The 24,620-nt window shown below is 35.9% G+C and overlaps 1 long non-coding RNA gene across 1 annotated transcript in view; it reads right to left on the bottom strand.

Moving 5' to 3' along the window:
- LOC144381294 (uncharacterized) overlaps positions 1 to 24,620 on the bottom strand; it is a 357,259-nt gene that overhangs the window by 206,814 nt on the left and 125,825 nt on the right. The window lies entirely within an intron of this gene.

Genomic DNA, 24,620 nt, shown 5'->3' with positions numbered 1-24,620 from the left:
AATAATTTGAAATAAAGACTTAAACATAAGACCTGAAACTGTAAAACTCCTAGAATAAAACATAAAGGAATAGCTCCTTGACATTCATCTTGGCAGCAATTTCCTGGAAACAATAGCAAAACCACAAGCAACAAAAGCATAAATAAATAAGTGGGACAATATCAAAGTAAAAACTGTGCACAGAAAAAGAAACCATTAACAAAATCTAAAGGCAATCTATGGAACAGGACAAAATATTTACCAACCAAGTATTGGTTATAGTTTTAATCTTCAAAATATGTAAAGAACTAATACAACTCAATATTAGAAAAACAACTCAATTAAAAAATGGACAGAGGAACTGAATAGATATTTTTCCAAAGAAGATGTACAAATGGCCAACAGGTACATGAAAAGATACTCAACATCACTAATCATCAGGAAAATGCAAATCAAAATCATTTTGAGATACCAACTCACCTCTGTTAGAATAGCTATCATCAAAAGACAAAAGACAGATCACAAATGTTGGCAAAGATGTGTAGAAAAGGGAACCCTTGTGCACTGTTGGTGGAAATGTAAATTGGTGGAGTCACTATGGAAAATAGTATGGAGTCTTCTGAAAAATTAAAAACAGAACCACCATATGATCCAGCAACCCCACTCCTGGGTATATACCCAAAGGAAATGAAAACAGGATCTTGAAGAGATATTTGTACCTCCATGTTTATTACAGTACTATTCACAATAGCCAAGAAATAGAAACAACTTTAGTGTCCATCAATAGATGAATGGATCAAGAAGATGTGGTAGGTATATATACAATGGAATATTTTTTAGCCATGGGACAGAAGGAAATCCTGTCATTTGTGACAACTTGGATGAATCTTGACTATATTATATTAAGTAAAAAAAGTCAGACAGAGAAAGAGAAATACTGCATGGTATCACTTATATGTGGGATCAATAAGAGCCTAACTCAGATAAACTGAGAGTACAGTGGTAGTTATCAGGGGTTGGGAATGGTGGAGATGGGGAGATATTGGTCAGAGGGTACAAACTTCCAGTTGTTAGATTAACAAGTTCTGAATATCTAATATAAACATGGTGATTATAGCTAATAATACTGTATTATATACTTTAAAGTTGCTAGGAGTAGATCTTAACTATTCTCACCACAAAAAAATAAATGGTAATTATGTGAAGGAATGGCAGGGTTAGCTAATGCTATGGTGGTTATTATTTTGCAGTATATAAATGTATCAAATCAATAGGTTGTACACATTAAACTTACACAATGTTGAATCACTACATTTACACCTGAAACTAGTATTACATTGTATGTTAACTAACTGGAATTTAAATAAAAACTTAAAGAAAAACTGGAAAAAAATCAGTCCTTACTTATGAAGTCTTTTAATTATGGATTTTTCTTTCCTTGTGATTGCGAATTCAAAGATAACATACCAATGACTGCTTTTATGTGAAATATTTTTGTGTCTACAGGAAAATTGTATCTGGAAAATTCTAAGCACATAATTAAGATTGTATTTACTAACTCTAATAAATAATGTAAAAAATCCATGAATATTGATTTCAGAAAACCTTCTCTTTTAGAGATGAACCACAAGTACAAGTTCAAGAGCAGGTCTTTTGAAATGTAGGACCATAGGGAATGAGAAGGATATGTAGTTGCAAATCTTAAACTCAGTTTTTTATTTAAAGAAGCTAATAGGTTTTCACATATAGCTATTATGTATTATGTAAAGAAGGATTTGTAAATGCCTGTTGTTCTTTGACCATCTGCCATTAACTAGAAATATTTTTTTCAATAGTTTATTAAGCACTGATTTATGAATGTTAATTTTTGAGAAAGAGCTTTCATTTGTGAAAACAAAATATTTAGAAAACAAAAATGGGATTTAAAAAATAATTTATTTAAATATTAAGTAAATTTAGGGCACCTGCTGTCTTAGTTGGTTAAGTGGCCCTTGATTTTGGCTCAGATTATGATCTCAGGGTCCTGAGATGGAGCCCTGCATCATGATCTGTGCTCAGCAGGGACTCTGCTTGAGATTCTTTCCCTCTGCCCCTCCCCATACTCTCTCTCTAAAATAAAGACATAAATCTTTTAAATAAATAAATAAATAAATAAATATTAAGTAAATTTATCTTCACATCAATATCCACTTGGTTACATAAAGAGGAGCTTATCACAGAAAGACATGGAAAAACTTGGAAAATATGAGCCAATGCTTTTGAGGTTAGTAGAATTATGTTGGGTCAGATTACTCAGCTATGAGCTCAGATACTTTTTTTTTTTAAGAAAGGGAGTGAGAGAGAGAGAGAGAGAGAGACACACACACACAGGGGTGGGCGAGGGGCAGAGAGAGAATCTTAAGCAGGTTCCATCCCCAGTGTGGAGTCCCACACGGGGCTCAATCCCCAATCTCACGACCCTGAGATCATGACCTGAGCCAAAATCAAGAGTTGGATGCTTGGGCGCCTGGGTGGCTCAGTCATTAAGCGTCTGCCTTCGGCTCAGGTCATGATCCCGAGGTCCTGGGATCAAGCCCCGTGTCGGGCTCCCTGCTCGGCGGAAAGCCTGCTTCTCCCACTCCCTCTGCTTGTGTTCCCTCTCTCGCTGTGTCTCTCTCTGTCAAATAAATAAAATCTTTAAAAAAAAAAAAAAAGAGTTGGATGCTTAACCATCAGAGCCACCCAGGCATCCCTCAGATACAGCTATTCTATGTATAATATTGTATAATCTTACTTTAAATAAACCTTCATCTTCATATTCTATTTTTCCCCCTGGGAATGGGAGGACATCATAAAATACCAGATCATCAACATATTAAAATCTTAACCATTGACTCATCATCTACAGTTTATCTCACTCCTTCAGCAGTCCTTTCCCAAACATAAGCCATAATTTTCTATCATAGGACTATACCTATTATATCCTACTACACCACTGCACTTGACTGTAAGCACTTTAAAATCAGAAATGTCATTTGTTGTCACTATCAGAATCCAGTGCCTCTCTTGGCTTGGCTAATCCTGATTCCCTGTATGGTATTTTCACATGTATGTACAGTTTATTTGTTCTCTTCAGCCCTATATCCTCCAAGTTGGTGTTTAACCTGCCTCATCAATAACTGTGAAATTACAAATTCCCAAGCTTTCTTATTAAAATTAAGACTGCTTAGATTTTGGATAAGGGGCTCAAGATTATTTTAGAAAATTATTGTAATCCAGCAATTATGAAAGCACTACTCTAATTGAACACTGTATCCTCATTGCTTAGAAAGAGGTGCTGAGGTCCTGCAGAACGTTAATGACATGTGGATTGTGTTGACTGGGATTGACTGGAACCTATCTAACAAACTATTTTCAAACAATTAAAATAAATCACTTCAATTACATTGCCTCGTCTGGGTATGTTATTTTTAGTCACAGGTATAATGAGATTTCCCAGTAGGTCTTAGAGAAAATGGGGAGGATCTCCTTGTGGCAAGCTAAGCATCCCAGAGATCATGAACTCATGTTGGATAGAGCAATCAAACTGGCAAACACTGGCAACAGCCATAATTTTCTAGCTAGAATTCGTTGTGGGTGGGCAGGTCAATCACTGCCATTTAAATCCTCACACCTGTGCATCTTCACCATTTGGATCAATGACAAATTTAAAAAACAAAACAAGCTTTACCCCCAGAAAAACACAACCCTTGAAATGATGAGTGACAAATTCTACAAAGGAAAGTGCTGTCTTGTGGTGTTCTTACTTTTTTTTTTAAGAAGGATTTATGTTTACTGTAGGCAGGTGTACGTGTCTTCGCACACTGATGAGTTCTCAGGTGCAGTGTCATTGAACTTGAGAAAGCAAAGCTTGCAAAATGGAGGAAAGTAGTTAAGGAAAACTGCTGCAGATTGCAACCACCTGCTCTCAGGCTGGCTCAGTAAGTGCTAGACGTGTATTTCCAAGTTTTTAGAAAACAGATCGACCACTACTCTTACTCTCACAGAATACTGATGAGTGAAATGGTTCTTAAATTAACCTGAATTTCACTGTAAGTCTCTACTCATGAGAGAAAGATCTGAGTGAAGTTTAAAATTCTCAGAATGTGTGTGTGTGTGTGTGTGTGTGTGTGTGTGTGTGTAGGGCATTGGTCAGTGGAATCATTCACAGAATAGCTTAAGTTCTAAAGGATTATAAATTAGCAACTTAATTTAAGAAATACATACTAAAATTTTTAACCACATATTGTATATATGATACCAGTTATTACTAGAAGGTAAGCTTCATGAAGGTGGGCATTTTTCTGTTTTGTTCACTGATGTATCCTCAGCATTAAGAATAAAGCTGATCTCATGGCAAGTACTTAATAAATAGTTGATATAATAACTGAGTGTATGTTTCTGAGCTTATATAATTATTTATAAATGTTTTCCCTTCTACTTGTATTAATGTTTTATTATTCTTATACTCAGTAACCCATAAAGTTCAAAATAATTCATCCTACCATGTGCCAGGTACTTTCACATACAATACATTATTTAATGCTCATATAAGTTTATGACATAAGACTTCTAATTTCTTATTTTACAAATAAACAGAGTGAGACTCAAGAGTTGTTCAAAGACTTATCAAATATTAGTTCATAAATGTTGGATTTTGGTCTTGAGCCTCTTGATGATATTTATAAAATGTAAATATCACATATATTTTGGCTCCTATTTTGAGTCTATTGCACTTTGTTCATTTCTTCAACTAAAGTTGTGCATTTAAAGCTATGTTTATGCACTCTGAGTTGAGTTTTTTATTCTATTCCATATCATATATCTGCTCATTTATAATTTATACCCACTTACTTTCACAAGGAATGAGAAGCATGTGTTCCCCACTCTAGAGTCTTCACCAAAAGGACTAGAGACCTGGTAGGTGTCTGAAACTCAATCCAAAGCAGTAGGGACAAAGGCCCAAAGAAGTGGTCTCTCTCATCCCACATAACATGTGACAACAGAAAGCAATAGTTGATAACAAGAGTCTCCTGAAAGGCAGGGCAGTGGAGACCCAGTAAAGGAAGAACACACACACACACACACACACACACACACACACACACACAGCCCTTTAAAAAATACATATAATATTCTGGAAAAAAATAAAACATAAACAAAATAGAGAGAACATCTATCACCCAGCTTCAGCAATTACCAAACAATAGCCAATCTTATTTCATCAACATTGCCTTTCCTTTTCTCTTCCCCCTGGATTATTATGAAACATCTTCTCAACATTATATCCTTTCATCTGCAAATAGCTCATTATGTAACTAAAAATAAGAGTAATTATTTAATATAATTAAATAACCTAGCATTTTTTATGTATCTCATATTAGTTTAGGTTTGTTTGATTAAATTGGGATCTAGATCAGATCCATATGTTGCAACTCATTGATATGGTTTGTAAATCTCTCTTGATCATTAGGTTTCTCTACTCCTTTCTTTCTCCTTGTGATTTATTTTTTTGATTTTTTTTCTTGTCTTGTGGAATTTTCCACCCACTGGATTTTTCTAGCAGAATTTTTTCCCAGCAGAATTTTTTCCCGTGATGTTATTCATCATGTCCTTCATTCCCTGTATTTCCTATAAATTGTTATTTCTAAATCTAGAGGCTTAATCAAATTCCAGTTTGATATTTTACAAAATAGGTTTGTAAGTGGTGGGAGCCATCTGGAGGCACTCTCTAGGTGGCTCTTTGTGATGGCCGCAGCTATTAATGGCTACTGCCTAAATCCATTATTGCATTAGGTGTTGCAAAGTGGTAATCTTATTATATCAATTCTTTTTCACTAATTAGTGAGAATATATCCATAAAGAGAAGCAACTCTCACCTGTGTGCATACCCTGAGGAGTGGTTTATATAGGAAAGGCAGGACAAAAGCTTGATTATTGCAAACTGGGGCATTTTTAGGGTGAAAGGGGGCCCAATTCACAATGATGCCAGAGCAAAATGCATAAACTTGGTAAGTTCTGAGCAAGATAGAACATATAGCTACTATATACATAATTCATTGTTAATTTATAAAAGCACATACACATACCTTTTCCTCCCCTCCAGCACACAGCACGTATATGCTGGGAATAAAAAATATTCAGACATCCCTATTTTGTGGTCCCTGCCCTTAACGGAGATTTCTGAGAGACATACTAAGACAGAAGTACACTCAGAGCTTTAGGGGCCAAAATAACAGAGAGTTGGGATGCTGTAAATGGTGCTGTCCACATTCTATTTATTAGAATTCAGGCACATGTTCCCCTCTCCTAACAAAGGGACGCTGGGAAATATTCTGGCTATTTGCCCAGAAGGAAGTTGTAATAGGGATGATATACAATTAGGCAAATTATGCAGCATGCTCTTTTTGTGGAGTAAGAAAATGAATTTTGAATATATGGAATTTATTATAAGACATCCATATGCATGTGTACATGAAAATTCATGATAATATTAGTTTCAGTGTTTTTTTCAGGCAGAATTCAGACACATAGTTTGTAAAGTTTAATTACATAACCTCATCCTTAAAAGAGCTAGGGTTATCATGGTAACCAGGAATATGATCTTGGTAATCTGGCAGGTCCATACATAAATTAATTTGATAATTAAAATAAAAGCTTAAAATGAAGCAAAAATAGTTTTGTTAGCTTGGAGTCCCACAGTTTTCTATTTTACTTGGTTGATTTCTTTCTCGTGGGTCTGTTTTTGTGTTTAAATCAGAGGTGGTTTTCTTTCAGACTTAAATATATACCTACCAGTTTCAAATTTCCAACACTATATCGCAAAACACTTAACATGACTGAACTTCAGTTAGAGTCGCCTTTAGCCACTAAATCATTAGAATCTATGCAGTAAAAGGATGTGGGGATGTGGCTTCTAATTTCAGCTAAACTAGCTGGGTGGATCATTCATCTTATTTGAAATTGGAGCTATATAAAGTCATTATTACAAGTGTATTCTATCAACATGATTTTATCTTCTTGTAAAATTTTATCAAGAAATGGGTATTGTAGATTTGATGTGATTTCATCTCAGAGAAGAAGCAAGGGAAAGAAGGGCATTGATTGCTAAATGAAGTCTCACCACCTAGAAGCTATGGTCCATTCTCACAATGATGATAGTGTTCCAGTTTCTACGCTCCAATTGGAACACAGAAATTATTACAGACCTGGGAATATATCTCAGCTTAAAATAGATTGATATTTAACTGCATGTGGGGATAGCAATAAATCATGCTAGATCAAAGGTCCACAAGTTAATAGCTAAAAAAAGATTGGAGTATTTTCTTTCATTTTAGACTAAACTCTCCCGAGTATATGCAGTATAATAGAAGCAGATAACTAGGTCCATATACAAATTGTATTGTGTTTTCATCCAGACTTTGAAACCCCTGCTCAACATTTCCTTTCAGGTCCAATTCATGAACCTGACACTTATAAATTTAAGAATCAAATTGCAGATCATTTTAAGCTGCATGTTAGGCTGAATTGTGAACTCATAGTGAATGGAGATTTTCAGTACACATTTGTTCATACAGGAGAAAATAGAATGAGGCTTTTTGCCATTTGATTTAAGAGGAAATAAAATATTATAGGATTGATTTGAAGATGCAAACTGATTTTAAATGAATATTCATCTTCTTTTCCCATTGACACACATGTAACTTGGTTAGGTGATATGATTCATGAGATTTTAAACATTTCCTTAAAAAATAATCTGTATGTAATTTGATACTTGGAATTTCTCAGAAAGCTTATATTTTGGCTTTTTCACTCATAGAGGGAGATGGAAAACTAAGGCCATAATAAAGTAATTAATCAAATTAAATATAATGCTTTTAATTCCCCACATCCCTCTGCGCTCATAGACACAGACCATGTCTGTGAGGACTCTAGAACAATGCTCTGTCTTTACAAAGGAGAAAACATTACATACACTGCTTAAAAGTCTGTAAAATCAATTCTAGTACTCCTACATAAATTGAGGACCTGGGCTATATTAAGAAATGCTATTAAAATAATTATATTTTAAATTATTAAACCCAGTTTTGATCTAGCTCCCAAGTTATCTTAGAGCCAAATATGAATTTGTTTCTAAGGTAGAGAATATCTAGGGTAGAGGATATCTAAAACACTCTCAAAATTATATATTTGCCATCCTCACTTTTTTAGTGACAATTTTAATCACGTATGGATGCCTGAGTAGTTTTCCCAAATTATTTAACCAGATAATTCCTAATTTTATAGGAAAAGCAGAAGTCAGTTTATCCTAGAATTTTTGTGCATCATATAAATAATAAATGGATAGAAGTTTCTAAGGAGTTTATCATGGCTCCCTTACTCCTCCATAATCAGCTAAATGGCTTGTTGTATCCAAAATACACAAGAAATATATTACCTGACAGAAAATTATTTATTAAGTGGACAAGAGAGCCTTGTACTGCAGGACCAATCTCCTTAAAGAAATGTTAGCTAAACTGCAGTGTTGGCAAAGTATATTGAAGAATAAAGCAAAACTGGATTGGTAATTTGAATGATTTCTCATAGTTGTATTTACCAAATAATCTTTGTCATTTTTTTAGTATGGTGATTTACTAAAGAATTCTTATGCTTTTTGCATGGGCAGAGTTTGGATAGTGAAGAGAAAGGGATAACCCATTCCACATAAAAGGAATTGCATGTGAAAACCCATGTCAGGACTTTGTAGGGCACATTGAGGCCATGATTAGTAGGTCTCTGTGTTGGTAGAAAGCCTCAGTTTATAAGAATAAAGAAAAATGCACGTTAAAATTCTGTAATACCACTTACAGGTTATGGAATTTATCTTTAAGAAGAAAGGACCCATGGAAATACTTGAGTCTGGTAATAAGATGAGAATGAGGTTTGTAGAAGATTAATCTCGCAGTTGTATGCAAATTGTGCTGGATTAGAAGAGACTGGAAACTGGGAGGTTAGTAATATATTTTTACTATAAAATTAGTGATACAAGCCTATTGTATTGGTCATAGGAATAAAATTAATGGACTAAATGTTAAGAAATACAATTAAGGAAGACAATGCTTAATGACTGACTGGAGTTTAAATTTGGAGTTGAGAACTCCAAAATATTTATTAAGCTTCTGTTATTAGGAAAAGTACAGTGTTGTGGACAGAAATAATTGTAGTAGACAGAAAATGTTAAGAAATGAAATAGGAGCAATTAAACACGTGGGTCGTGAAGAAAAAAACTGTGGTTCATACCTTGTCTCAACCCTTCACTGCTGAGGAACGCAGAGCAAATGGTATAGTTTTTATAAGGTTCTTCTTCTTAAACTACAGAATGGAATAATACTCCTGGGGCACCTGGGTGGCTCAGTGGGTTAAGCGTCTGCCTTTGGCTCAGGTTATGATCCCAGGGTCCCGGGATCAAGCCCCATGTCAGGCTCCCTGCTCAGCGGTGAGCCTGGTTCTCCCTCTCCCCACCCCCTGCTCATGCTCTCTATCTCTCAAATAAATAAATAAATAAATAAAATCTATTAAAAAATGGAATAATAACAGTGCCTACCTGTTACGTTTATTGTGAAGTTTACTGCTTATTAACAAAGACAGTCCATGTGAAGTGCTTGGCACATGACATCTCAATAAATGTTAATAACAATTGTTATTGCTATTGTGGTGGTGGTTATTATTGTGTTTTAGGAGACTGGGGAGATAATCCATTAAGGGAAAAATTGGGGTATGATTTAAGATATATTCATCCTACTGAATAGTCACATAGGCTGCTGGAGATACACGCTTATAGTTCAGGGATAGTTCACAACTTGAGATGTGGAACTGAGAATAAAATGGGGTAAAAGTTCACATTATGGAATCTGCTTCCTTTTACTAGGATGAGGTAAAATGAAGACAGGAGAAGTCAAATTTCAGTCTTTCTTCACAAAAGAACTGGTTAAACCACAACCACACACCAGAAATTATACGACCAACTCTTAGGAAAACAGTCTAGAAACCCAGGTGCCAATGCAGCAAAAGCCCTTCCTTGAAGAGGTCAAGATGCTACCCCAAGGTATTAGGGTTTCCCAAATAGTTTTCTGCAGAGCACTCATTCCTCCAGATATTTCATTTAGAAAGTTTTCTTATCTAATATATATTAGAAGCCTATTAAGAGATCTGAAAAGTCCTGTAGGAATCTTGCTTACTTTACTTGAGCCAGAATTCCCAGTTATTCAAAGAAATCCTCCCCTCTTCCCTATCCTATCTAATAATAGTCTGAGGTATTTGTGTTCTAAGGGACAGACATACTATATTTATTGGTCAGAATCTTTTCCAACCCAGATAGCCTTTTTGTGTAGGGAGAGATCAGCTCATTTTACATTTCACATGAAGTAGATAAATTCCTCAAAAATCCTCAGGAACCAAGGAAAGAACAAGAAAAACACATGGAGAAATTTTCAGAATGAAAGAACATTCTACTATTCACTCAGCTCTAATCGAACTGATATAGGAATATACATATATATAAAGACAATAGAGATAAAGGGCCTTCATGTTGCTCAAAATAATAACCACTTTCAAAACTCTTTGGGTTACATACCTTAGAATAACGCAAATTCTACATTAGATGAATTGTTTCATAAAAATATTATAAAATTTTACACAAGCATAAAATTTTGCATTACCTTTGGAAACACAAAGTAATCTGGTATTGCTCTGACAGTCTGACCTCAAATGATAGTACAAGATAGTCATCAACAGTTTTAGTTTGTGTTTGCATTTCCTAGTGAATTTTCAACACATCAGCTTTTTTTAAAAGGTTTTATTTATTTATTTGAGAGAGAGAGAGAAGGCACGAGTGGGGTGAGGGGCAGAGGAAGAAGCAGGCTCTCTGCTGCTGCTCAGTAGGGAGCCTGATGTGGGGCTCGATCCCAGGACCCTGTGATCATGACCTGAGCTGAAGGCAGATGCTTAGCCAGCTGAGCCACCCAGGCAACCCTTAACACATCGGCTTATGTTATTTCAGGTGTGTGTGTGTGTGTGTGCATGTGTGTGTGTCTGTGTGTATGTCTATGTGTGTTAGGTGCCCAGCCTATAATAAGCAATAAATTGGTAGTAGCCATTCTTCTGAAAGCTGATAAAGATGTTAGAAACATATAGTTTAATGTCAAGACCACTTGGAAAACACAATATTTTGTCCTTACCCAATTTATTCTGGAATGTTGTCAAGATGCCAATTTGGAAGTTGTAAGGAACTAAAGCAATACATTCTTGTACCAGAAGTTCAGCTAAAATGTTGTAAGACTTATTTGAATATCAGACACATAGACTGGTTTCAGTAGTATCTGATGTTATCGATAACTATATGTTTAGATTGATAGATTGTTTCACTGTTATTCTGAACATTTCCATAGATCAAGTTGTCTATGTGACTAGAGTTTGGGGAAATGAAGACTCTGACAGTATTTGCTAGATTATGTAATCTGACACTCTTTGGCTCAATAAGGCCTCATATGCCTCAAGTAAAGCAGTTGAAATCACTGAAGAAATCATGTTCAAAAGACCATGTTTTAAAAGATGTACTACAAAGTTTTCTGCTACCATTTACATGGTAGAATACAAATAGATAGCTTTTAAGTAGGAATGTTATGATTACATTTATGAAAATCATACTGGTGCAGTGAGGGGGGTGATTAATATGGGGAAAGATTAGAGGCATGCCAAACTAAGGTAGGAATGTGATCCTGGCTTTCTAGGTGATTTAAAGTAATGAAAACTAATAATGCTTATATAAAACTGATGCTTACCAAACAGAACATCTACAGACAAGCCTGGTAATTTAATTAAAAAGAAGTAAGTTTTATCAGATAAAAGATATCTGGCTAAAAGTAATAGAAAAATGAACTCAAATTAACTTAAATAGTGTACTTATAATGTATTAGCTCACAAAACAATAGGTCCAGAGGCAGAGTAAGCCTTGGCATTGTATTGCCAGTGTTCTTCACTTCTCTGAATTCTCTTGGCTCTATTCTTTCTTCAATTTGTCTCATTTTCAATCTGATAGTAAAATGGCTGAAGCAACTCCAAGAATCATATCCAGACATAGCAGAGGTATAAAGGGATCATCATTTTTAGTATCCACTTGTTATGACTGAGAAAACCTTTGTAAAAGCCCTCACTCCTATCTTCCTTGTTTGGCTTTAAGTTTCATTGACCAGAAATGAGTTAGTGAGTTTTATGTCCACCCCTATCAGAGACACCGATAAAAATAATGGAATTATAATGATTGGCTTTGACCAAGAAGAATGTGTCCATGAGCTGTGAAAAGGGTACCACTCTCTGAGGGTAGGTAACTGAAAAAATGGAGTTCTGTTTAGCATGGAAGGAAGAAAAAATGTTGAGTAGTAAACCAACAACGTCTACTATCTACTGTCATGAAAAGTCAACTAATACATATCAGTATCGGAAGGGGTGGAAAGCAGAATATTCCCCCCTACTAGCTTCTGATGATTTCCAGAACTCTATTATTCTAAGACCATATTTCCTATCATATCTTTACATCTACATATTTCTTTGAGTAATTACAGAACATTTTCCTCCTCCTCCCATTTAAAAATTTCTACATGGGCTCCTGGCTTGGCTCAGTTGGTTAAGTGTCCGACTTGATTTTGGCTCACGTCATTATCTCAGGGTTGCGGGATCAAGCCTCTTATGAGACCCTGGTGGTGTGCAAATGGTGGCTATTTAATTGGGTTCTGTCTGAAATTGAAGTTGACATATAAACAGTCTAGTGGTTTTTCAAGTTGCTGAGGATTTGGTTCTTCTTCTACTTTTTCTCAGTAATTATCTTTACCTTCAATCCACTACTCTCTGTGACATAAATTCTAAACATGTCCTATTAAATGAAAAATAGTGAATGAGCTTGAAATTAATCTTATTTGATAGAATTACCAGTGAATGTACATAGAGCTTAAGAACATTGGTAATACACATTAAGATTTATAATGCTATTCTCAGCAATTACAAATGCTGTGTTCCTCTTAAATATGCACTAAAAGCATTGTGAATATATAATTTTTTTGACATTTCAGCTTCCATCATAGAATAATTAAACAATAAAATGAAGATTGTATGATTCTTTAAGATAACACAATAATACCTGAATATGACTCACATAAAATAATTCAATTGGAAGGAAATAATAGTAAATTGAACAAAATCAATGACATCAATAACAAAATATGATTTGGGGAATTACAAGAAAATTTAGTTAAGACTGACAACTTGAGGGTCACCAGGAGGCTCAGTCCATTAGGCATCCAACTCCTAATTTTGGCTCATGTCATGATCTCAGGGTCATGAGATCCAGCCCCACGTTGGGCTCTCTGCTGGGCATGGATTAGGATTCTCCCTCCTCTTCTCCCTCTGCCCTTCCCCCCACTACTCTACCTCTTTCTCTTGCTCAAAAAAATTAAATAAAAATAAATAAAATAAATTATTAAAAAAAGACAGGTGGGGATAGAAGACAAAGAAAGGAAGGAAGGGGAAAGAGAAGGAATAGATGGAGGAAGGGAGAGAAGGATGGAGGAAGGAAGGAAGAAATTTACTTTGGTTATATGTCCTAATTTAATTGTGAAAGTGCCCTAGCACATGAAGTTTGATATAAGGCTTCACCAAATTATTTGTATATATTTTGTTGTCAGAGCCTACAAATATATCATATGCTTGGAATCAATCAATCAATCAATAAATAATATAGTTTACCCCCAAATTATCCATTGCAACCATATTCCCTAATATTTGATTGAAGTTCCACGTTAGAAATGAATGACTCTTGGGGCTCCTGGGTGGCTCAGTCAGTTAAGTGGCCAACTCTTGGTTTCAGCTCAGGTCATGATTTCGTGTCATGAGATCAAGCCCCACTCAGTGTGGAGTCTGCTTGAGATTCTCTCTCCCTCTCCTTACCTTTGTCTTTGTCTCTCTAAAATAAATAAATAAAATCTTAAAAAAAAAAAAAAAAAGAAATGAATGACCTTTGAAAAAGCCACTATGATGGTTTTTACACTGAATATTGGGACCTTTCAAAAATAATAAAAGTATTCATCTAAGGGGGCCTGGGTGGCTCAGTCCGTTAAGCGTCTGCCTTCGGCTCAGGTCATGATCCCGGGGTCCTGGGATCGAGTCCTGAATTGGGCTCCCTGCTCCGCGGGAAGCCTGCTTCTCCTTCTCCCACTCCCCCTGCTTGTGTTCCCTCTCTCACTGTGTCTCTCTCTGTCAAATAAATAAATCTTTAGAAAAAAAGTATTCATCTAATTAAAAAAAGAAAGAAATGAATGACTCAAATATCCATAGTAAAAGTTACAGAGAATGAGGAGAAAAGAGATACCACCTAATGTGCCAGTTTCATGATTACTGTCTCCTTTGTAAAGAAAGAAGACTGTGTTGGGCACTAACTATTGGTCTATTGTAGCAAGGGTGCTTTATTTTTTTACCTGAAGAACAGAAATAAGAAGCAAGTTAACTGCTCGTTGCCTCTCAGATAATCCCTACTTTGAAGTCACAGACCATGACCTAGATAAAACACCTAAAACACTCTCTTAACAGAATAGAGGGAGACCATTGCCTGGAGGAAAAGGAGATTACCTGCATGCACATCAGACAGGACATTGGAGCACAGACCCAAATACCATATAAATCCAAACCATTTTCAATCAATACTAGGGCATTCAGTAAATACTCTATGATCTCAGGGTAAAACAAAGTTTAGAATTTATTGCCTCATGGGCAGAAACCATATTTTCCAATAGAAATTATATTTTCTCAAGCAGGCGAGATTCGCTTGGATAACCACAGAAGCCTTATACTCACTCTAGAGCACAAAATAAATATATGTGGTCCAAATATTTGGCCTAGGTGAGGGAATCTGGGCATACTTCTCAGGCAATCCTATTGCCATACCATTTATCTTACTCAGGGCAGTTTGGGGCTCAGGGGTATACAACAGGCAGCCAGTTAAATAGAGATTAGTGTGCTTATTGAGCAATAATTCAAATCCAAGTGAACCTGAACCCTTAAAAGCTGCTCAAGCACCACCAAAATAATTCCATCTTTCCTGTTCTGGTCCATTGTTCAATTTCAGGCAGGAGAAAGAAACCTGAATTGCCAGAACATTCATATTGAAAAATGTGAATTGATTTGAGTTTTCAGATATACCAACCAAGACTTTTCTGTGTAATATTTTAATGTTCTTTGTATCAGTATAATATCTACCGTCTGTAGAAATCCTTCCCCTGAGGCTTGAAAAATATTGTGCATATTCACAGTAACTATATTAAGAAGAGCTGATACTACTTGACAGGGCCAGGCTTGCCCCTGGCACTTAGAGATTTCATACCATTTAAGAAACTCAGCCAAACATATAGTTCAAAGTCCTTCTCCAAAAGAGTGGTAAAGTAAAGCAAAAGTAGACTCTTATGCTTAGGTATCTGCACTTCAGGAAGGGGTCAATGGAGAATTACTTGACATTTCAGCCTGGTTAACCCATGCATCAAGAGCCAGAAGCAAACGGGCAGAATACCATTTCTCAAAATTTTCCATTGTGTCTTGTTGCAACCATACAATATTCAGTAAATGCCCTTTAGATGCCATGTTATATTTTGGTGTGGAATAATGAAAACAAGCATTATAGCCTCAAACCTACAATAGAAAGAACAGCTAACACACTTGGCAGGAGTCCTGACTGGGAGCACAAGAGGGTATAATATTTGGCTTTGAAAACATGTGAATGGGATTTTTACCTTGTCTAGGTAAAAGGAACAGTAAACTGCACACCAAGCACCATCCACAATGAGCACTTACTGATTACACTTGTAAGAAAATTGGTAAATGTATATGGCACAAAGAAGAGCTTGATACATCAATCCTCCAATATTTCAATGTGATACATATACAGAATAATTATAGTTGGCATGCTGAAAATAATCTTGATTTAGAGAGCACATGGTCATTGTTTTAAAGACATTTCATAAAGCATTCTTTCAGAGATTATTTTTGACTCATTCGAGTTATTTACATTTTACTAAGGTAGGATGTATATGTTTCTTTTATCATGGGCATGGTAAAAGTGATTTCTCTCCTTATATGTAAATTACATAAGCTTATTTTTACCCTGAAATTATTATTCTGGTGGCATATTTTGTAAAAGAGAGGTTCAGAAAGATGATGTAATTAGAACTCAAGTGGCATCAGGAAAATACTGAGCAGAGAAAACCAGAACTGAATTCCAAACATATTGGAAGATATCCAAACATTATAATCTAATTGATTAGGCAAAGGCCTGAGATTTCTCAAGTGGAAGAAGGCAAGAGTGTATTAATTTTAGTAATAAAAATTGCAGAATAGAGGGTCTTAAAATGGCTCAAACTGATGAATCAGCCAACAGGGGCAAAAGGATAGGTAGGATACAAATCAATGCTGAGACACAGAGTCTAAGATCCAAGAGAGATCCTGGTCAATATATAGTTGGTAAGGATCAAGAAAGACAGGACTGCAGCCTCAGGGTGATATGATGGCTATCATTAAGGATATGTTCTCTGAAATTCTAAGCCTGTAAGTAAATATTCAGTTATTATTGAAACAAAACTAGAGAAGCTGGGTACATCTATAAAAATTATTGAAAACAGAAATAAGATAAATAATTGATTAAAAAGAAATATGAAATAGGACAAGAACTTGGTTTCTCTCAAACTAAATGGAATCATGGCAGATGGAGTCATTGCAATGTGAATCAAGTGACCACTTTCTAAGTTTCCCTATATCCTTTCTGCTTTATAAAAGGCAAGATTTCCCCCCCTTCATTTCTCCCTTCCTGCTATCTTCTTCTTTTTTTTTTTTTTTTTAACATATAATGTATTATTTGTTTCAGAGGTACAGGTCTGTGATTCAACAGTCTTACACAATACATATTATAATTTCTAATAGATCTATTGGCAACTTGAATCATACACAATATAATAGTTACTTTATCTTTATGTCATCTCACAAAGCTTAGTCCTAGGCATTACAAAATATTTTCCTTGATTAAATATTCCTCTTGATTTTGGCTCAGGTCCAAAATATTCCTCTTGATTTTGGCTCAGGTCATGATCTCTAGTTCTATTGCAACAAATGTTGTTATGCACTAAACTCAAACAAGAAAAAGGGAAAAATATTTTTATTCTATTAGTTTTTGCTTTTTCCATTTACTTCTTTAAAAAGATTCATTTATTAATTTGAGAGAGAGAGAATGGGGGGAGGGGCAGCGGGAGAGAGAGAATCTCCAGCAGACTCCCCATTCAGTGGGGAGCCTGACAGACACAGGGCCCAATCCCAGGACCCTGAGATAATGACCTGAGCCAAAACCAAAAGTCAGATGCTTAATGGACTGAGCCACCCAGGCACCCCTCCATTTACTTTTTCTAAGTCCTGAACTCATTAGGATTAACTCCTTGCAACATAACCTTAGTTTGTACTGTAGTTCAATAATTCACATTGTGAAAAAAATTAAAATAGGGCACACATTTTTTTTTAAGATTTTATTTATTTGAGAGAGAGAGAGCATGAGTGGGGGGCAGGGAGAGGGAGAAGCAGGCTCCTCACTGAGCAGGGAGCCCGATGCGGGGCTTGATCCCAGGACCCTGAGATCAGGACCTGAGCTGAAGGCAGACTCTTAACTGACTGAGCCACCCAGGCGCCCAGGGCACACATCTTTTATTTTAGTTTTCTGTTTGTGTTGATTAAACATAGCATTAGGCTCAGACATTTGCCCTGGGGTTAACATTGAAGGTTTTTTGTTTTTTTTGTTTTGTTTTGTTTTGTTTTAATATCATAGGGAAATCCCTCCTTCCATATATTTGTCAGAAATGACATAACTCTCTCTAGCCTCTATTTTTAAAGAGTTTGATAAGGACAATATAAATAAATATTTGGATTTCACAAATGAAATTTCTGTTTGCCTAGGGATTTAAAGCCAAGTTAGAACAGATTTATGACAATATAAGAATAAACTTGAGGGAATCTATAACTACTGAGGTATTATAAGGGAGCTATTTCAATGAGGCAGTTAGGATGTGGTAACCTTGGAGAATTACATATTTTACTTATTTCTAAAATGTTTTACTATTTTATCTCAGTAATTAGGAAAAATCATAAGGACAGCAAAGAATGAACTAATATCAAGCCCTCTTCTATTGTACTTTATCTAAAGTTTAGAGTTCACATATAGGATTAAAGTCTAGTTTTGGATCAAACAACTTCATTTTCCATTAAGAGTAATATGTTTTCTATCTGAAGAGCAGATATCTGCAATCTAATTTCTTCAAACTAAAGAATCTTTAAATTAGCACAGAAGGAATCTGAGCAGATAATTTTGACAAAAAATTTGAAGAATTTATAATCAGCACTAACACCTTCAGCTATTATTTACTCTCAAAATGTTAAACTCAATTTGGAAAAATGTTTTCATTTAATTCAAAATATATTGCTGGATGCTTACTATGTGCTGCATGCTCTTCTACTATTTTATATGACAGGGGGTACATTAGTAAATAAACCAGACCAAAAGCCTTGCCTCCTGGAACTTATCTTCTAACAAGAGGAAGAAGAAACAAATAAACACAAAAAGTAGTTAAAGTAGGGGCACCTGGGTGGCTCAGTCGGTTAAGCGCCCAACTCTTGATTTTGGCTCAGGTCATGATCTCAGGGTCCTGGGATGGAGCCCTGCATCAGGCTTCCCGCTCAGTAGGGAGTCTGCTTGTCCCCCTCTCCCTCTGCTCCTCTCCCCTTCACCTTCTCTTCTCACTCTCTTTCTCTAAAATCAATGAATAAATCTTAAAAAAAAAAATAAGTAGTTAAAGTATGTTATAGGTTCTAAGGCTATAATACTTTGCTTTAAGAAAAAGCAGAGTAACAGGACGTTACAGTGTGGAGAGTGTACAAGTTGCAATTTTAAATAGGGCAGGGGTCAGATTAGACATCACTGTGGAGGTGAAATCTGAGCAGATTTAAAAGATGTAAGCAAGTTAGCCAGATGGATATCTGGCGGAAGAGAATTTCAGAAAGAGGAAACAGGTATGAGAAAGCCCTAAGGTGGGAGCATGCGGTGTGAGTTTCAGGACAGCAAATCACCCGGCAGGTGTCAGTACAGTGAAAGAACACGGCTAGAGTAGCAGAGGTGGGAACAGGTCAGAAGGGCAAGGAATATATCTGTAAGACATTTTAGGATGAGAAAAACCATTCAAACAGAAAATCTTCCAACACTTAAATAGATAAATTTTAGTTTGTTTTTTTTTTAATTTCACTTTTGTTGAAAAAAAATCTCTGACACCAAAAGATAAATGAGGCTAATATATCATTATGTGTTGGTTAGTTTTTCTCCACATGAAGCATGAACAGGAAGAATAAAAATGGCGTGTTAGCTTATTTTTATTTCCATCAGAAATAATTTTCCATGAGAAAACTGATAAGAAATTGGTCCTTCCCACATTCAAAGTCTAGGCGGAGAAAAAAGTAAGACAGAATAGGGATTCCTCAAATATAGTAAAATCTATTTCCCTCCTGTTTACAAGCATCCCTTGTCATCTGAATGCAAATTTGGATCATGTACTTTATGCGTCAGTGATTCCACATTTTTTTCACAACCCAAATCCAATCCATAAGAATCATATGTTCTTAAATATTTTGTTCAGAAATAAGTGACATCTTACACAAGCAATGACAAATGTCTCCTTTAACCTTGAATCAAATGACAGTAAATGCCAACCAGGCACTTAGAAGAAGCTATTCCATTTTGTGTACTTCTTTAGAGTATCTTTCCTTTAAATGTAGCTATTTCTCTGGCAGCTTAGCCACATACCAGATTTGAAATGGTTGTGTTCAGTCATTTTCATTACTGGTGCACCTATTCCTTCATAATTCAAAAATAACTGAAAGGATTATTTTTTTCTCAGAGCTTTCCAAAAGAAATACCTTATCACTTAGATGAAGTGTGGAAAAGTTGAATTCTAAAGCCGAAAGGGGAATGAATGTCCAAAGGACTGAAAACATAGGATTATAAAAGGCAACTGGAATTCACATTTTTTAAATCGTGTTTGCAACTATAAACATTACATTTAACACCCCATTTTTATTTCCTGGTCTTATTGTTATATCCAAACCTATGCTGTTGAAACATATATTAAGAAGTCAATCCATTTTTTTTTCTGGCAAAATTTATGAAAAATAAAAGAAAGTAGAAGCATAATCTAAGGAAGGGTTGGAATGTAAAAAATCATTTTTTCCCCTATAGAGTAGACAAACTATTCATGAAATAATTTACTCTTATTTCATACACACAGATTCTAATGATATAGTAAAATTGCTTTTAGAGACCATTTTCATTTCATCTGAAGGGTACTCTTTTTGATATGTGGTACTGTGACAGCAAAGATAAAGTGCTAAGTGTTAGCGATCTCATCTGCAATTCAAGATTTACTATCCTATTCAAATCAATCGTAGTATAATATTGACAGAAGGAGGGAGCCCTTCTCAATATGTCTCAATATATCTCCCTCAGGGCAGATTTAGTCCCCTAAAATTTTTAATGTGTGGCCTCTTAATAAACATAGATTCTTTCTCACAGAACAGCGTCTGCAGTACTTTTGTTATGACTTTGAGTGACACTTACGTCGGAGTTATTTCAGCTTCTTCCATAACAAATATATCATCAATTTTGTCCTCGTCAAGGAAGATGGGAGTCCCAGTGGGTCCAATTGTAGAGAAGTTTGCCATGTTCTCTCAATTCCTGTTTCTTTCCCCATTATGATATAATTTCAAGGGATCTTGTGAAATGAACCATGACATGGCAAAGGCTGGGCTGGCCTTATGGATGGGCAAGTAGAAATGGAAATTAAGTAGAGAAAGGAAAAAGGAGACCATCTTGTGGCTTAAAGGTCACACAATTACCTTATCATGCTATTTCACACTCAAAATTTAATTTAGATTTCTTAAAATGTCTACCTCAAGGGTGCCTATAAAAATCAAATACCACTGAGAGTGTTAGGAACATAAAGTTAGAATAATTTTTTCTCAAATGGTTCCTCGAAGAGTCTGCTGGAATAGAACAGAACAATTTACATCTTGCTAGGGCTGGGGAAGGCTTCCCGTGGTGCTGCTACCTACAGATACACAAGAGTCTTCAGGAGAAAAGTTATGCTGGAAATAGATGCACTGAAGGGAAGGCAAACTGCACTCATGCCAACATTTTGCCTGAGTCCCCCAGTGTGGGCCACCAAAAGCAAGCCTCTTTCATTCAACCCCAGCTACTACTAACGGACAAAATAAACATGATTCTAGTGAAACATAAAGGATGCAGATTGTCTATCCTTAAGAAATTCTCAAGTCATCATTTCCCGAGCCAAAACACGGCTGAAAGTCACTTATTCATGCTTGTATTCAAATGTTAATATGTTGAATATGCCAGAAATTGTGGGCAGCACTCTGAAAGATACAGAATGGAAGAGAACATGGCCATTTTGCTCAAGGAACTCACCGTCCAGTGGGAGAGATAAAGCCAAAAAAAATTATTGTAAAAATAGAAGGTGATGGAGAGAGGTTAAAAATGCTCTAAAGAGTGCATAATTTTGTGTAGCTGCCAGGAAGTTTGGGTGGGGTTCACTTTATCTCCAGCTTCAAGGGCACTTCCTGCCTTCCACTACTCTTGACCAGGAAGATTATCTTGTCATTCATCATCTAACTCCATCTAAAACTAGGACTGGGCACAAATTGGTTCAAAGCTGACCAACGAGACCAAACTTGGACATTTATTCAACAGTTGAGAACAGTGGTCATTTTCTCAAACTGGATACCCAAAGAAGCTGACAGTCCTCACATGACCATAAGAATAGCATCTTGAGGAAAAGATGACAGGCAAGAGGTGGAGATGCAAAGACATCAGGCGACATGAAAACAGAGCTCTGCTCACACACTGACTAAAGTTCATCAATCCTTGGACTTGTTCATTACTTGTTCATTTGTGAGCTAATAAACCCCCTTTATGGTTTAAGGCATATGAGTTTTGTTTTCTGTATCTAACAAACCACTGTTCTAAACCACTTTTTACATTTTTTTAATAAAGGCACTTTTTTCTAAACCAATTTTACTAAACAAATTAAGTAGTAAACCATACATTCACACATACACATTCTCAACTTAGCTTACACAAACTTATCTGACAAAATTTCCATCAAAAAGGCTATGACTTTCTCTCTCTGAAGTGGAAAGCAGTTAACTGTATAGGAGGGCTTTAACCAGAGAAAGGATTTAAAAAGGATGAAAAGAAGAAAATCCTATTCTCTGGAGACTTTCCATCATTCTGGTATAATTTTAGTCCAGGATATTTTTGGTATTATCCTTACTTCCATCCCTTTAAAACTTGAACCCCAACTCTTTTCCTAGAGAGTGCCAGTGTTTTCAAGAATTGAAAAGAAAAAGGAGTACCCTTTGTAATCAGCATACATTACATCATTAGTTTTTTTTTAATATTTTTATTGTTATGTTAATCCCCATACATTACATCATTAGTTTTAGATATAGTGTTCCATGATTCATTGTTTGTGCATAACACCCAGTGCTCCATGCAGAACGTGCCTTCTTTAATACCCATCACCAGGCTAAACCATCCTCCCACCCACCTCCCCTCTAGAACCCTCAGTTTGTTTTGGTAGTCATGTGGCTCACAGCTTTCTTCTACATGTGAGGCTCCTGATTCCCAAGAGGGGAATGGCCTTGCCTGAGATGGTCAGTGTCAGAGTGGGGACAGGATCTCAGGAGTATGTACACCCTCCACCCCTGCCTCCTGAGCCGGATAGGCTGTTCTTCATTTCAGCTGCAGAATGCTCTGATGCAGCTATGGAATCTGTGAACAGTGGATGCTGCCATCCAGGTACACACAAAAGTGTGCCAACTAACTCTTTTCTTTTAACTTCCCCAGTGTCAGTTTTCCAACTTCCATTTCACAGATTATAAAGAAGCCCTGAGAATCAAAGAACCCCAATTACTCGAACAAACATGGGTGGCTGACATAGGACAAAATACAGGTCTCCAGACTCTAACCACATACTCATTCCTCAATTCCATTCCATTATCCCTACTGAGTAAACCACACACCTTGAATAAATGTTCCCCTAAATCTCTTGATGAACAAATCAGCTTTTGCTATTAGAGTCATGAAAATGTAGAATTTTGCACTGGGAAAGAACCCTAAACATCATTTAACTGAAAACTTTCCCCAATTAATTATGATGCCAGAATCCACTTGGCTAGGCCTATTCCTTCTTGAAGTAGAAGGAGGTCTCCATTCTACATAATAGATGTCTTCCCTATTTTGTAGGGCTAGGTCCAACATCATGAAAATTTGAGCACTAAGAAAATAACTCTTGACAATATTTCCCTTGCCATTTACTGTAATACTTTTATGTATCAAAAACAGGGAGAAATCTTTAGGGAAGGACACCCTATTCTGCAACTATGTTACCATGGCATTTACTATATATAAATTACACAGAGATTATTGTATATAACTGCACATTGAAATATGGTTATATACGAAATGTTACTTCTCTTGTCTATCATTATTTTTCCCTGACTGAATTTCCTTTAATGAATGGCAGGAAGAAATTTCTGTGTCATATATTAGGATGTCATATATGCTTGGTTTGGTGGAGAGTTTCAATCAAAGATTTAAATTGTCTAATTCAAATTTTCAGATGACCAAACAATACTTTCGTTATGACCAGAAATAAGTACTAAGTATCATAAGCTCTGAGACAGAAGTGCCCAACTGTATACAAATATAAGATATTCTGAAATATCTGTAGAGTTTTGAGAAATTAGTTACATATTTGGTTGACCTAACCCATGTGGGCACTGGCCATGAGAGAAAAGTCTTTTTTTGTTGGTTTAATTCTCTCTTCAGACTGTGATTATTAATAGATAGTGGCTAATTGTTTTAGAATTTACTGAGGACCACAATCATATATTAGATAAAAATTGAAATAAACTGACATCGTTACTCCAACTTTACTATAAGTCAGGAAGTTGAATGGTGTATTGGAGAAAGAATAGACATTAGTACCAGAAAGACTTGAGTTGAAACCCTAGTTTTAATGTTTTTTAACTGATGCTTTGGGAAATTCACTGAAATATTTTGGCCCTCTCTTTCCTCATTTGTAAAAAGGGAATACTAGTATCTAATTCTAAGAATTTTTTTTTTTGAGAATTAGAAGTAATATACATAAGTTAGTCAACAAATTATAAGTATTAGATGATTGTGAACAAGAAATACTAGTTTTTCCTTTCACAGAGATAGTTTAATGAATCATAGGAAATCATACTACTCCAATCTTTAAAAGTCATGTCTAGGGGTGCCTGGGTGGCTCAGTTGGTTAAGCGACTGCCTTCGGCTCAGGTCATGATCCTGGAGTCCCTGGATCGAGTCCCGCATCGGGCTCCCTGCTCAGCGGGGAGCCTGCTTCTCCCTCTGACCCTCCCCCCTCTCATGTGCTCTCTCTCTCTCTCATTCTGTCTGTCTCAAATAA

The sequence above is a fragment of the Halichoerus grypus genome, chromosome 3, assembly GCF_964656455.1.
Source record: "Halichoerus grypus chromosome 3, mHalGry1.hap1.1, whole genome shotgun sequence".
Lineage (NCBI taxonomy): Eukaryota > Metazoa > Chordata > Mammalia > Carnivora > Phocidae > Halichoerus > Halichoerus grypus.
This window is presented reverse-complemented; position numbering and strand designations above follow the sequence as displayed.